The sequence below is a fragment of the Manis javanica genome, chromosome 3 (assembly GCF_040802235.1).
Source record: "Manis javanica isolate MJ-LG chromosome 3, MJ_LKY, whole genome shotgun sequence".
Taxonomy (NCBI): Eukaryota; Metazoa; Chordata; class Mammalia; order Pholidota; family Manidae; genus Manis; species Manis javanica.
In genome coordinates this window covers 5,299,288-5,313,262 of record NC_133158.1, presented here as the reverse complement: position 1 = coordinate 5,313,262, position 13,975 = coordinate 5,299,288, and positions in this window count along the sequence as shown.

Here is a 13,975-nt window from a genome sequence, read left to right as displayed (position 1 = left end):
AAATAGCACTAGAAGTCCTAGACACAGCAATCAGACCTCTCCCCACCCCACAAAAAGGCATCCAAATTGGTAAGAAGTAGTGAAATTGTCATTTGCAGATGACATCCTATATACAGAAAAGCCTATAGACTCCAAAAAAACTACTAGAAATAACAGATGAATTTAGTAAAGTCAAAGAATACAAAGTCAAGGTACAGAAATCTGTTGTGAATGAACAGAAAAATTAAGAAATGAGTCCCATTTATACCTGCATCAAAAAGAATAAAATACCTAGGAATAAATCTAACCAAGGAGGTGGAAACCCTAAACTTGGAAAAATATAAAACACTGATGACCAAAATAAATGGAAAAATATCTCATGCTCATGGATAAGAAAAATTAATAGTTATACTGTCCGTACAACCCAGAGCATTCAGATTCAATTTGGCCCCCATCTAAATACCAATGATATTTTTCAAAGCTAGAGAATATAATCCTATAATTTGTATATAACTACAAAAAAATCCCAGATAAATACAAAGCAATCTTGAGAAAGGAGAACAAGCTGTGGGTATCAAGCTCCCTAACTTCAATACATACTATAAAGCTACAGTAATCAAAACAGTATGGCCCTGGCTGAAGAACTGACAACGTGGAACAGTATTTAGCGCCCAGAAATCCATGCATAAGAAGGCAAGAATATACAGTGGAGAAAAGACAGTTTCTTCAATAAATGGTGCTGGGAAAACTGAACAGCTACATGTAAGACAATGAAACTGGTTCACTCTTACACCATATACAAAAGTAAGCTTAAAATGGATTAAAGACCTAAATGTGAGACCTGACACCATGAAACTCCTAGAAGAAAACATAGGCAGGACACTCGTGAATGTCACGGCTAGTGATTTTTTTCTGGATATATCTTCCAGGCAAGAGAAACAAAAGGAAAAGTAAACAAGTGAGACTACATCAAGCTATAAAGATTCTGCACAGCAAAGGACACCATCAGCAAAGCAAAAAGACAACCTAGAGTATGGGAAACTATATTTGCAAATGAGGCAGCCCATAAAGAGCTAATATCCTAAATATGTTCAAAAAAAGAAAGAAAAACCCATACAACTGAACACCAAAAGAAAAAAAAAGTAACCCAGTGAAAAATTGGGTAGTGGATCTGAGTAGATATTTTTCTTGTAAAGACAGACAGACAGATGGCCAACAGGCACATACAAAAAGATGCTCCACATCACTAATCATCAGGGAAATGCAAATCAAAACCACAGTGAGATATCACCTCACACCTCTCAGGATGGCTAGGATTTAAAAAAGTGAAGAAATAACAAGTGTCGGTGAGGATTGGAGGAAAGGGAGCCCTCCTACACCGTTGGTGGGGATGCAAATTGATGCAGCCACTATGGAAAGCAGCATGAGGTAGAAATATACAGTGTGACCCAGTAATTCCACTTTTGGGAATCTACCCAAAGAAAACAAAATCACTAAGTCCAAAAGATATATGTGCACCTGTTCATTGCAACACTGTTCACAATATCCGAGATATGTAAAGAACCTGTGTCAATCAATAGATGCACTGATAAAGATGTGGAACATTTCTCAGCCATAAAAATCGAATGAAATCTTGCCACTTGCAACAACCCAGATGTACCTAGAGGGCATTACACTAAGTGAAATAAGTCAAAGAAAGACCATATAACTTCACGTACATATGAAGTCTGAAGGAAAACAAAACAAAGAAGATACAACAAATCAACTCAGAAAACAGGGAGAAGGGGTATAATAGGTGAAGAGGGAAAAATTAATTAGCAAGAATGGTATCTTGATCTGTGATGATGATATGCATGTATACACGTGTCGTAACGCAGTGGGCCATACACTCAGATTTGTGCATCACATTGTACCTCAAAAAAAATATGTCAAGCAACAAAAATGAATTTTTAAAAATGAGCAAAGAAACACGTAGACGTAGAAACACAGAACATCTGGGGTGGGGAATGGGTGAAATAGGGGAAGGAGAAAAGTTAGTGAGAATGGTTGGTATCTTGATCTGGTGATGGATACATGAGTGTATACACGTCTAATTCATCAAGCTAGACACGAGGATTTGTGCAGCTTATTGTATGTACCCCAATATAAAAGAACTTTAAAAACTACAGAATGAAAAAAAAACCCAAAGACAATCAATCATCATCTAAGTTTTCCTAGCCAGCCTGTCCCCAGGTAGCTAAGTAACTATACGCTCTGTTCTTTGATTTTTGTCATTGAGCTGAAATTTCTAAAGAGCCTCCATCATTCATACACCCAGGAGATGCTCACTAGAAAGTGTTTCACAGCCAAGAGTTTGGGAAACTGGCAATGCTGGATGGTGTTCATTTGCATATTGGCACCTGCGAAAATCCAAGAGCAGCAGGAGAGAAGCCTGCTCAGCCCGGAGTTAGCTGCATTTCTGACTTCTGTTCTGGAACACCCTTCCTCTCCCCTGGGCAAGGTGGGCAGCACTGGCGTTGAGCGCCCTCTCCCTGGCAGGGGTTGTAAGGATGCATTCTTTTGCCGTCCACAGCTGTCTGGTGGCTGTTGGTGGCTGCAGAGGGGACGCAGTGCTGTCTGGTGACGCGTGTGGAGGCCCGGCATGTGTTCCTCTTGCGGGTGGGGGCTGGCCCTGCAGCAGCTCAGCCGCTTTGCAGCCTGGGTGACTGGGATGGGATGGATGGGCTCAGGGTGGCCAGGAGGGGAGTGTGGAGACACACAGACCACAGGGGTGAGGGAGAGGAAGGAAGGGTGGGAACAGAGACGGATACAGAACGGGGAGAGGGAAGGTGTTAGAATCGAGGCAGCAAATGAACGCAGGAGAAAGTCCCCGTGTGCTCTGACCGTCACCCTCACACTGATCTCATTCCTAATACTTAAAAGTTAAGTCAGGTAGGGAAATAGTATTTGACAAGATTCATTCTGTACCTAGTTGCTAAACTAAGGGTTTTGTCTTTCACCTGTTTAAGTATGATTTCCAAGAATCTTCTGAGAGCATACCCTTTCACCCGGACCACTCCATCCCCGGAGAAGCTCAAACATGTCCTGACTCATCCACGTTCATTAACCACGAGGGCTCCCCCTCCAGCAACTGCAGTAGCTCCCAGCCATCCAGGAAGACAGGCCTCATTAGGCATCCGGGCTCGCCTCTGCCTTATCTCGTGTAATCCGGGGCAAGCTCCCTTCCCCCACTGAGCCTCTGATTTCCTTCCCCTTGTCTTTTCCCTAAGGACCCATCAGCTCATTGTCAATTTATCACTTATACAGTAGGAAGGGGCTTTTAACCAACATCTGCTGTGTGCTGGGCACAGATCTTGGTGATGGGGTTACAGAGGCCGGCAGAGCAAATGTGGTCCTGCCCTCCCTAAGGGAGGAGGATTAGGGAGAGATAGGGAGCCATGGGGGCCCAGACATGGGGAATAAGGGTGCTCCCCAGAGAAAGTGATGTTTCAGCTGAGCTGTTAAAGATGAGTAGGGGTGATCCAGGTTAAATGGGAAAAGGGTGAGAGGAGCATTCAAGAAAGAGGGTGTAGCTTGTGCAAAGGCCCAGAGGTAGAGGATACAGTCCATCTCAGGAACTGTGAAAATTGAGAGGCATGGGAGTATGCAGAAGGGGAACTGGGGCTTGAGGCTGGGCACCCTGCTGTCCATGCTGCAGTTAGGCAGGGCCTGGACACCCTCCTTCAGGAATGGGAAGCCCTGGGAAGGTAGTCAGGACAGGTGGGACATGTTCAGGACTGACCTTGAATGACCCTGCAGAGACATTTACCTCAATTCCCTAGTCCCCGGACCCTGAAGGCCTCCATGATCTTGGGAACATACTGGTGTTACACTGCCTGGGCTCAAATCCCTACAATCCTGGGCTTCCAGCCCAATTTAGGACGGCCTCACATCCCTGTACCTGAGACAATTCTAGACAAACACCTGCCTGCCCCTGCGCCACCAGTGTCTCTCGCTGTGAGGTCCACGCACACTCTTGTCCAGGGCTACCTTCTGCACCCCCCCCCCCACCCACTGAACGGCTTGCCTCACTCATGTCACCTGCCACAGAGGCCAGAGCCAGAGCCACTCCCACTGGGACTGACCCCTCAACGCTGACGCCGCTAAATCTGCACCAACTTGGGTTCAGATTCCCAGGCCTCATCTCATCCACTCTTCATGAGAAGCTTATCAAATGTGCACACGAACATTACCCCCACTTTACAGGTGTGGCAACTGCGGCCAGGAGAAATTAAGTCGCTCGCTTTAGCAGCTGGGCAGTGCTGAGAAACACACCATAATGATCCTCGTGCTCAGTGGCTCACAACAAAAAACACTGTATTTGCTTACGATCCTGTGGGTCAACGCTTTGGGCTGGGGCAGCCGGGGATTCTCCGGCCAGATGGGCAAGGGCCTGGCCGGGCAGGTGGCAGGGACCGGACGATGCCAGGTAGCCTTGCTCACGAGTCAGGGGTTGCCTCTGCCCGTTGCCTGGGCCTTCCTCTGCATGCAGCCCCTCCCGTCTAGGGAGACTGCCTGGCCACCGCCCATGCGGTGCCACATTCCAAGAAGGGGAGAAACGAAGCTTCCAGGCTTCTGGAGGCCTGAAGTGGGAGGTCACAGCTAGCCCGTCACTGCACTCTCCAGGTCGGGGGTGGGGGTGCCCTGGGACAGCCCATGCCCAGAGACGTGTGGGCCCATACCCCGCCACCCCATGAGAGGGGTGCACCGTCTCGCTGCAAATCTGATCTTTGCAGACAGCCTCTCGGGTGAGTGGGATTCCCAGTGTGTGAGAGGGGCTTCGCCTCCCCCTCTGTGACAGCACCTGCAGGCGGGGACCCTCCTCCCACTCCCAGAAGCCCACCGGAAGCAGGTGCAGAGGGCAGGACAAAGAACATGGGGTCAAGGAAGGTTTTTTATTCACTGTGTGTCCTTTGGCCAGTTACTTACCTCTCTGAGCTCCTTTCCTCATGGGAGATAGGAGCATATGCTAATGTACAGGGTGTGGGTGAGGCCTGGTGACAAGGGGGTGCTGGTGCAGTAGTGGGGATGAGGTGGGGGGAACCCCAGCACAGGAAAAGGCAGTCACATTCCCAGCACCTTTCCAATGCCTCAGGAGGCTCCCTGATCCAGCGGACTGCAGGGCACTCCCTGGGAAGCCCTGGGAGGGGGCTCCTGGAGGTTCCCGATCAGGTTCAGGCTGGGGAAGTGGAGGGTGGGGGGTCCGAGGATGGGCTCAGCCTCAGCTCAGACATGCCACGTCCTCCCCGGCCTTGGGAAACCAGGCAGAATGCCTTCCCATGCCTTAGGAGAGACCTATGACCTGAGCAGGTGGAACTCACCTCCTCTTTACAGAGCAGGATTCTGAGGCTGAGAGGGGCAGCCCCAGGCTCCTGCACCTTAGGGACGCCCCCTGCAGCACACCCCATTTCATTCCTGTGGGTAGCAAGCTATACCCCCGCGGGCAAGCCACGTAGCTGCTCTGGGCCTCCGTTTCCTCGTCTATAAAGTGGAAATAAGATCTGAGCAACTCAGAACACAGATTTATTAGCAACTCTTCCTATATTTTCACCACTTACTTAATGGGCTTTTTTTTTTTCAGGTATTTTTACTTATTTTGTTGCTCTCACAACATTTGACAAAAAGAAGCGATACTCTCACCATTTCACAAAGAAAGAGAAGCCTCAGAAGATGAAGTACATTTCCCCAAACTCCAGAGCTGGTAAGAAGCAATGCCAGGCCTCTTAGACTAGAGCGCTTGTTTGCATCCACCAGATGCTAGTGCCGCACACTCACAGGGAAGAGAAAAACCAGCAGCTAGAGATGCTAGAAACCTAGCATTTCCATCTTTTGGACCCAGGTCACTTGTCCCAGGTTTCAAGTTGAGGCCACCCAGAGTTCCTCCCCTAAATTCTCCTCCTTGGGTCATCAGAAGGCGCTGGTGGGGGTCAGGCCAGGTTTCCCTCTGCACGTGAACCAAGGCTGGGAGAATCCTGGACTGGCCCAACAGGACTTTGGCTGTCTGCATTCTGGTCCCGCTTTGGTCACATCCCTTCCCTTCCCTGGACATCATGCCCCGATGCCTGCACAGTGGTTTGCACAGGGTCACATGAGCAACTTTGTTTCCCTGTTGAGCAAGATCCTGCCCCAGGAAGTTGATGCTGTATAAACGTGAAGGACAGGCTCTCAAGCCCTGATATGTGGGAATAAAAAGAATGCGAATGGTATCTGGCCTATGCAGCTTTGGCCCAGCAATTCTGGGACGTAGGGTAAGCTTGTCTTCCGCGTGTCCCCCTCCTGTACTCACGCACAGATCCCCCACATCCCCAGCAGGTGCCCCATCACCATGGCGGTGGGGGCAGGAAAACTATGAGCTTTGGAATCAGAAATACCTGTACAATCTTGGGCATGTCTCTTGACCTCTCTGAGCTTTCATTCCTTCATCTGCAGAAGGGGCGAACCATACCCACCATGCAGGGGTTTTGTGAGGATTACAGTGACAGGCACACAGTAACTACTCAATAAATGAAAACTGTTATGTTATTATCTTAGTCTGCCAGTCCTCCTTTCTGCTCGCCCCCCTTCTGTCCTGGAGAGGAACCTAATACATTATTTAGTAGCAGATAATTCATCCGGTGATCCACTATGCTCTTCGGGGTGCTGTCTCATGTGTTTTCTAAGAAACAGGGAGACAATTCTTATGACCCCTTCCCATGCCCAGTGGTTTTTATGGAGGGATTTCTGCCATGATCAAGATGGATTTCCTTTCCCAGGGCCTCTCTGACTGTCATGACTCAGGCTGTACGTGGGGACTGCCGGCTTGTATTCATTCATTCTACTTTCCCAAATGCCTCTGAGGACCAGGCCTATTTTTTGAGGGTGCATCAATGAGAAAGTACCTCTCATGCCGTGAGGAGCTCTATGTCTACACCCAGGTCTGCCCTGAGGTGCGATCTCAGGGTGAACCAGAGAAGGGGATGCAGCCATGACTGCCCAGGGGAGCCTCTGCAAGCTGGCAGAAAAAACACACTCCCCAGCACGTTGTCAACAAGCCGTTCAAACCACTTGAATTCGGGTCTTGAAAACCGAGAAACCAGTCCTAAGTGTTTTCACCTCTCCCATGGCTTCCTCCTAAATTTCATTAGAGCTGACAATTTGTATATCCACTTACAGGGTAATGTGATTTAAATGGCTGACCGTAACGGTTAGCAATGGGAGTTTTCCCTGGGCACAGAGCACGGGGCGGGGAGGCAGCTGGGGACGCTGCCCAGGCCGGAATGCGACTCGTCAGACGTGGTGTCCACCCCAGGAGACAGGGCGGGGAAGGCAGCGTCCTGGCTCCCTGCCCTCTTCACCCCACCATCACTTTGGTTCCTGGAGGCCCGGCTCTTGGGGTTTTCGGCATGCAATAAAACACACCCGACCACAAGGCCCCACTCGAGCCAGGACGACGAGGGGAGAAAACCAAGCCTGTTGGCCGGACCTTCTACACGGTTAGGCGGAATTGATAGTGTGTCCTGCTGTGTGGCTTTCCTTTTTGTTTTGGCTTAGTAACTAAAACAGAACTGATGCCTCAGAGAGGGGATGTTCGTTTTCTTTGATCTCCTCAATGTTTTACACACACTGTGTGCGCGCCTATGGGTTGGGGGAGGAGGGCAGGCAGTTACTGTCTCATGGATTAAATTCGGGTTGAATCCTCACTCTGTCTCACTCGGGACCTCAGGCATGACATTTTCACTCTCCGAGTACCAATTTCCTCCTGTGTAAAACTCGGGCTGATGTTGATACTGCCCAAAACAGCAGCTCTTAGCCACCTAAGGCAATTTACATTTAAATTAACTAAAACCACATAAAGCACCCAGTTCCTCAGCCAATATGACAGCATAGCTATAGGACTTGCCGTCACCAGGGAAAGGTCTAGAAGCCCTGGCTTGGAACCTCCCTTGTACCTCCTGGGTGCTCCCCTACCGTTGGCCAGCACGAGCACCTCGGGCAACAGAGGGTTCAATTAAATCAGACAAACATCTCACAGAGGGCAGTTTGCCCCAGAACTCAGAATGTGTGACTCACAGGTCAGCGGTCCTGTTCCATGGACCCCTTTTTCTTGAATGCAGAACATGCAAGTGCCCGAAAAGAGGCCAGAGAGCGGCCGATTCAACACCAGGGGAGAGAAGACGCAGAAGGAAAATGCGGACGGCCAGCACAGAGGTGTGAGAATAGCCGAAGGCGCCACCCCCGGCAGGCAAGGCTCTGCTCGCCGCCATCACCGACACCAGTCCCTCGGGTCAGAAGGTCGGGAATGTGCCCCCTGCTGGGTCCCCGTTTTGCCAGAATCCACCTGGATATTCCCAAAATAACACCTGGGATATCCAGGTCTGCTCTGTTTCCCGGGCCCGTAGGTGCAGCAAAGGCCCGGGAAGCACGCGCTCCCGCCTCCGGACTTCACGGGTATGGGCACTTCCGGCATCTGCCCAGCAGAACAGAGGCTCTGATTGGCCAATCTGTCTACCCATCATCCAATCAGCATAGGCAGGGCAGGGACCGGCGGTGTCTCCCTGCTGAAGCCGGACTCCTTCCTAGAGCTGCCGTATGATAGAGCAATCTCATTTTAGGGTGTTTACAGGAAATAATTGAAATCAACATCTCAAGGAGACACCTGCTCTCCCGTGTTCCTTGCAGCATTATTTGCAGCAGTCAAGACATGAGGACAAGCAAAACGCCCAATCAGCAGAGGACTGGATAAAGAAATGTGGTGTATTCACACAATGGAATAGTATTCAACCTTAAAAATAAAAGGAAATTCTGCCATCTACAAAGAACATGGGTAGATGTGGAGGACATTATGTCAAGTAAAGTAAGCCTGGCACAGAAGGACGAACACTGCTTGAATCTGCTCGTGGTGTCTGAAAGACACCTCAGAGAGACAGAGAACTGGATGGTGAGTGCCAGGGGCGTGAGTGGGAAATGGGGGTATCTAGTTTCAGTCATGCCAGGCAGATGAACTCTGGGGATCTGCTGTAGAACATTGCTCCTGTACTTAACGGTACACTGTCCTGTACACTTACGACTTTGTTAAGAGGGTATATCTCCTTGTTAAGTGCTCTTACCGCAATTTAAAAACAAAAAAGAGAGAATTCTGATGGGGTGTTTCGAGTGCAGGCTCATCTCCTGTGAGGGCAATGCTATCTCCAGTGCTCAGTTTGTGATGTCTCGGGGTGGGTGGCCGTCGATCCTGCAGTCTGGGTAACTAATACAAAGGGGTAGGTTTTCTCCTCTTTGGAAGGGGAACGACTTGAAAGTTTCTCCTGTTATTTACTGTGCTGCTGACTTTGCAACTTTTCAGTGAGAAGCTTATAATCTTGGGAACCTGTGGTTTGTGATGGAGCTTCAAGCACTTGGCTTCGTGTTATTTGAGGGTCTTCATCCCCTCTTTGCCTGCAGACTGTTCCGTTTCGTAATGGAAATGCTTGGGTAAAATGATCTGTGTGCATATGAAAAACCAGTCTGAGCAGTAGGGCACCAAGGTATTCATGGTAATTACCTCTAAGCGGCAGAATCAGTTTAATTTTATTAATCTTACATTGTAGTTTTTCTATGAGAGCATGCATTTTTTTTGGCAAGAGGTAAAGGTCATTTTTAAATATAAAAATGGGTAAGTGAGATCATGAGTGACATGTTTGTGATGCCCTCTCGTGAAACCTGTGGGGACGGAGCTTTGTTCTCATGGGATTAACCAGATAACTCGAAAAACAGACCCAAAATAAAATTGCACCAATAAATGCGAAATTGCAACTGGTCATTCACATGAGTGATTCGTGGTGAGGAGCTTGACCCAATCTGGGGCACTAGGAGTATAGCTAAGCTCCCTATATAGGGTATTCTTGAAAGGGATACGGCTTACTAAAGCTCATTTTATCAAGAGGGGAAAGATGGGTAATCAACTTTTTTTCTTGACCAGTTTTTCGAAAGAATTGGTAAAAAGTATTAAAGTTGATACCGGCAGTTTTCTGTTCCATTCTTCACCCAATGCCTTGCTCTGATTTACCAAGTCCCTCTTCACCGTACTAGAATCAATGTTTTCTGTCTGCTGAGTGTAACTTCAAAAGATAGGAGTAAACTCAGATTTACAATACCAAATTATCTCTGAAAAGTGACATCTTATTTTCTATGAGCCAGGATTTTCTGTGCTTTGGCAGCTTGTAAATCATGTCTAGGCCCTGTAGCAACCAGGGATTTCATAAACCACTTCCTTTCCTACAGTATGGACTCCGTGTTTTTATCTGTGAATGGATTGCCTTGATGACACAGATCGCTTCTCTGTTGGACTTTTTCTTTTTTTAAATTTAACCTGCACATCTATTTTTAGGACTACAATACAGACGAATACATAAGGCTATTTGGGACTCAGTGTTGCTGTCAATGGATGATCTTTAAAGGACTTTAGATGAGGTTTTTTCCTCCTGTCTTATGGGGAAAAGTTTGCCAAAGAATCTAGTTAAAAAAAAAAAAAGCAGATTGTCTGGGTATTTTATCCCATATAAAAGCTGGCCTTCAGACTAAGCCACCTTTCTTTCCATCAGGTAGTTGCTCTGCATCCTGGGGAAGGGGGGAGATCATGGACACTGGAGTGGACAGATATGGGTTTGCATCCTGGCTGTACAGGAGTGAGTCATCTGGGTCACTCAGGAACCCTCTCTGAGTCTCCCTCTACTTGTCTATAAAACTAGACATAACATTATTTTATAGGATTTAAGATTTAATATGGCATTGCATGTTCAGAACAGGTTACTCGGGGCCACAAAATAAATATTGTTACTTGCCTTCCCCTTTGCTTATCTGTACTGGAAAGCTGGGCTGTGCAGAACTCTGCATTATTTATTTTGCTGGCCACAAGTTAGAATCACAAACTGCAGTTAGACCTTATACTACAACATTCCTTGAACACAAACGTCTAATTCCAGCTGGTGTCAAGTTCAGTAGAATCCTACTGCTGTTTTCCCAGAGCCAGGTTATTGAGGCCTGTGCCCATGATTTCTCACTAGTATTTGAGGGAATGCATGAAGCCGTATCATGATACATTATGAAAAGATTGAAAAGTGATAATACTCAATGCTCGTGAGCACGTGGTGAGATAGGTGCTCTCATACATATGCCACTCGTGTGAGTCATGGGTCATAAAACGGCTCATGCAGTCTATCTCAGTAATCCTGCCTCCAGGAATCCATCATGAAGAAACAGGTTGGCAAATAAAAGTTTATGTTCCAGCATGTTCACGGTAGCATTATTTATGGTAGTGTGCTATTAGAAACCCAGATATCTAACAGTAGGGAGATGGGTAAATGAATATGGTACAACCAGATGATGAAATGTTTTTCTCGCCTTAAAATGCGGTTCCCAGAGAAATCTTAATGACAAGGGAAAATAGTTCTGATACAATATTGGAAGGAAAAGGCTGATCATGGGAGATTATCTATAGCCTGAGCTCAGCTATAGAAGAATCTTCAAGAAGTTCTCTCTCTTCACAGAGGTCTCAAGCCTCTATGAAGGGAGGCTAGGACAGGGGAACAGGGAAGGATGGCCAGGGTGCGTGTCACCCTTCAGGACCTGGCCTGGTGGAGAACAAGCCTGGGTGCTCATTAGTATCAATAGCCACTGGTTACTGAGCTCTTGTTACGTGGCACCTACAGGTGGCCTAAAACAGCTCACATTTACTCTCTTACAGTTCTGGAGGTCAGAAGTCCGGATGTAGGGGCCCCATGGGCTAAAAGCAGGGTGATGGCAAGGATGGGTTCCCTCGGAGGAGGCTCCAGGGAAAGGCCTTCTGCTCCTGTTTCCACTTCTAGCTGCAGCTGCATTCCCTGCTCACCTGCACCTTCCTGCAGTACCTCGCTTCCCCACCCGCCTCCCCTGCATCACATCCTCTGGGACTCTGACCCTTTTGTAACCCTGTTGTAAGTCCACTCCTTGCACCATTTGATCCCCCCAGCAGTGCTGAGAGAATTGCTGCCATTTTACACATGAGGAGACTGAGGCACACAGATGTTAAGGAGCTCGCACAAAGTCACAGCCCTTGTAGATGGTAAAGCTGGGATTCAAACCGTGGCCCGTCTGTGCTCTTCTTACAACACTAAGCAGCATGTGGACGTTTAGAGACTGGGTTTCAGAGACGCTGAGCCCCTCTGTCACCCTGGGCCTCCATTGCTTCACCTGTAGTAACATGGGTGTGATCATTATCACATCAGTTGCTGTGAGGCTTCAGCGCTGCAGGGGGAAGGCGTGGGGCGTACCAAGGGCTGCCGACAATGGGGCTCCCCAGGAGAGAAGCAACTAGTGAGAATGTTTGATATCTTGGTCTGGGCGATGGTTACACGAGTGTACACCTGGGTCAAAATTCATCAGGCTGCACACTAAGATTTGTGCATTTTTTTTATTGTATGTACCTCAATAAAAACAAATGAACAAAAGAAGTATCCTCAAAAAAAAAACAAAGACACCCAAGCATGAACATGGGTGCGCTGGTGGGCGGGGAGCCTTGTGGGGGTGCTTCGGCCTTGGGCAGAGCCTGGATGCAGAGGAAGGGCAGGCACGGTGATGGTTGCGAGCAAGGAGCTGACGGGGAGTGGTCGGGGAGCAGGCACCGTCCAGCCCCTGCTGCTGTGCGTGGTGTCAGGGCCTCGCAGGTGCGATGCGCAGGGTGAAGGCTGGGATCCCCGAGCCCAAACCTGCCGGGCCGCAGCAGAGTTCCCGGGTGGGTGGAACTGGGCAGCAACAGCTCCAGACGGAGGGCAAGTCTGGGCCCATGCTCCCTGCACCCTGGGAGCCAGGAGCTCATTAAAGAGGAGGAGAAGGAGCAATTACGTGCAAGCTTCTGAAGGGAGATGGCCAGGAGGAGTGGGGGCGGGAGAGGGGTGCTCGCTACCTGGGGCCTTGGCAGCATGCCAGGGAGGCAGATGGGAAGGAAGAGGCTGGGGACAGCTTCCAGGGTCCCGGAGGTCAGGAGAGGGCCAGGGAATCACCCAGGGCTGCTGGAAGGCTGGGCGAGAGGCTTAGGGTCAATGTGACGTGCAGTGCGGAGCCCCGGAGTTTCCAAGGGGAAGAGGTGAGGCTGGCGGCTGAGCTGAAGGAGCCCCAGGGGGAAGAAGGGGCACCAGGTGAGGCTGTGTCCGGGGCCTGGATCCTGGGGGTGACCCTGCCCTCCATCCAGGGCAGTGCCACCCAACAGCAATGGAACGCCAGCTCCCTGTGCAATTTAACATCGTCTCATAGCCAATTAAAGACCCCAAAAAGGAAAGGGGTGAAATTAACTTTGATAATCTGTTTAACCCAATAGAGCAAAAATATTTATCATTTCAGCATGAAATCATTATGAACATTATTCCTGAGATGATTCAAATCACATTTTTCTTGAGCTGAGCGTTGGAGATCCCTGAGTGTATTTCACACAGGACATCGCCGTTCAAACCAGCCCAGTACCCATAGGCACAGGTGGCCCGTGGCTGCTGTAGGAGGGAGCTCCTGTCTAGACGTACACCTAGAAGTTTCCGCGGAGTTGAGTGGAGGTGTGTCCTTGGCCCGGGTTTCTATTTTGTCTCTTTTTCAACCGCCCCTGGAGGGGTTGCACAGGTTGGAGGGCGGTGCTGTTTGCCCGCGAGCCGTGAGCAGGGGACGCGCGTCCCTGGCAGGCCTCCCCTGTCTCTGCTCCCAGGAGCCTGTGCGCTGGGCTGGTCTCCACTGCACACCCAAAGTTAACCATTAACCCTGGATTTCTCAGGTGTCGTCCAACCGAAAGAAGTTGTTTTTAGAAAATTAACTTCTTTCTGTTCTGAAATGCTCCCATCTTCTGAGGAGTAGGGTGGGGTGGCCTGAGGAAGTGGGCCTTTGAGTCCATTGCAGCTGCTCATGTGGATAGTGTTGAAAATTTAATTTGGAAACTAGGTTTTTTTCAATACTGATGTATAGTTGATCTACAATATTATAT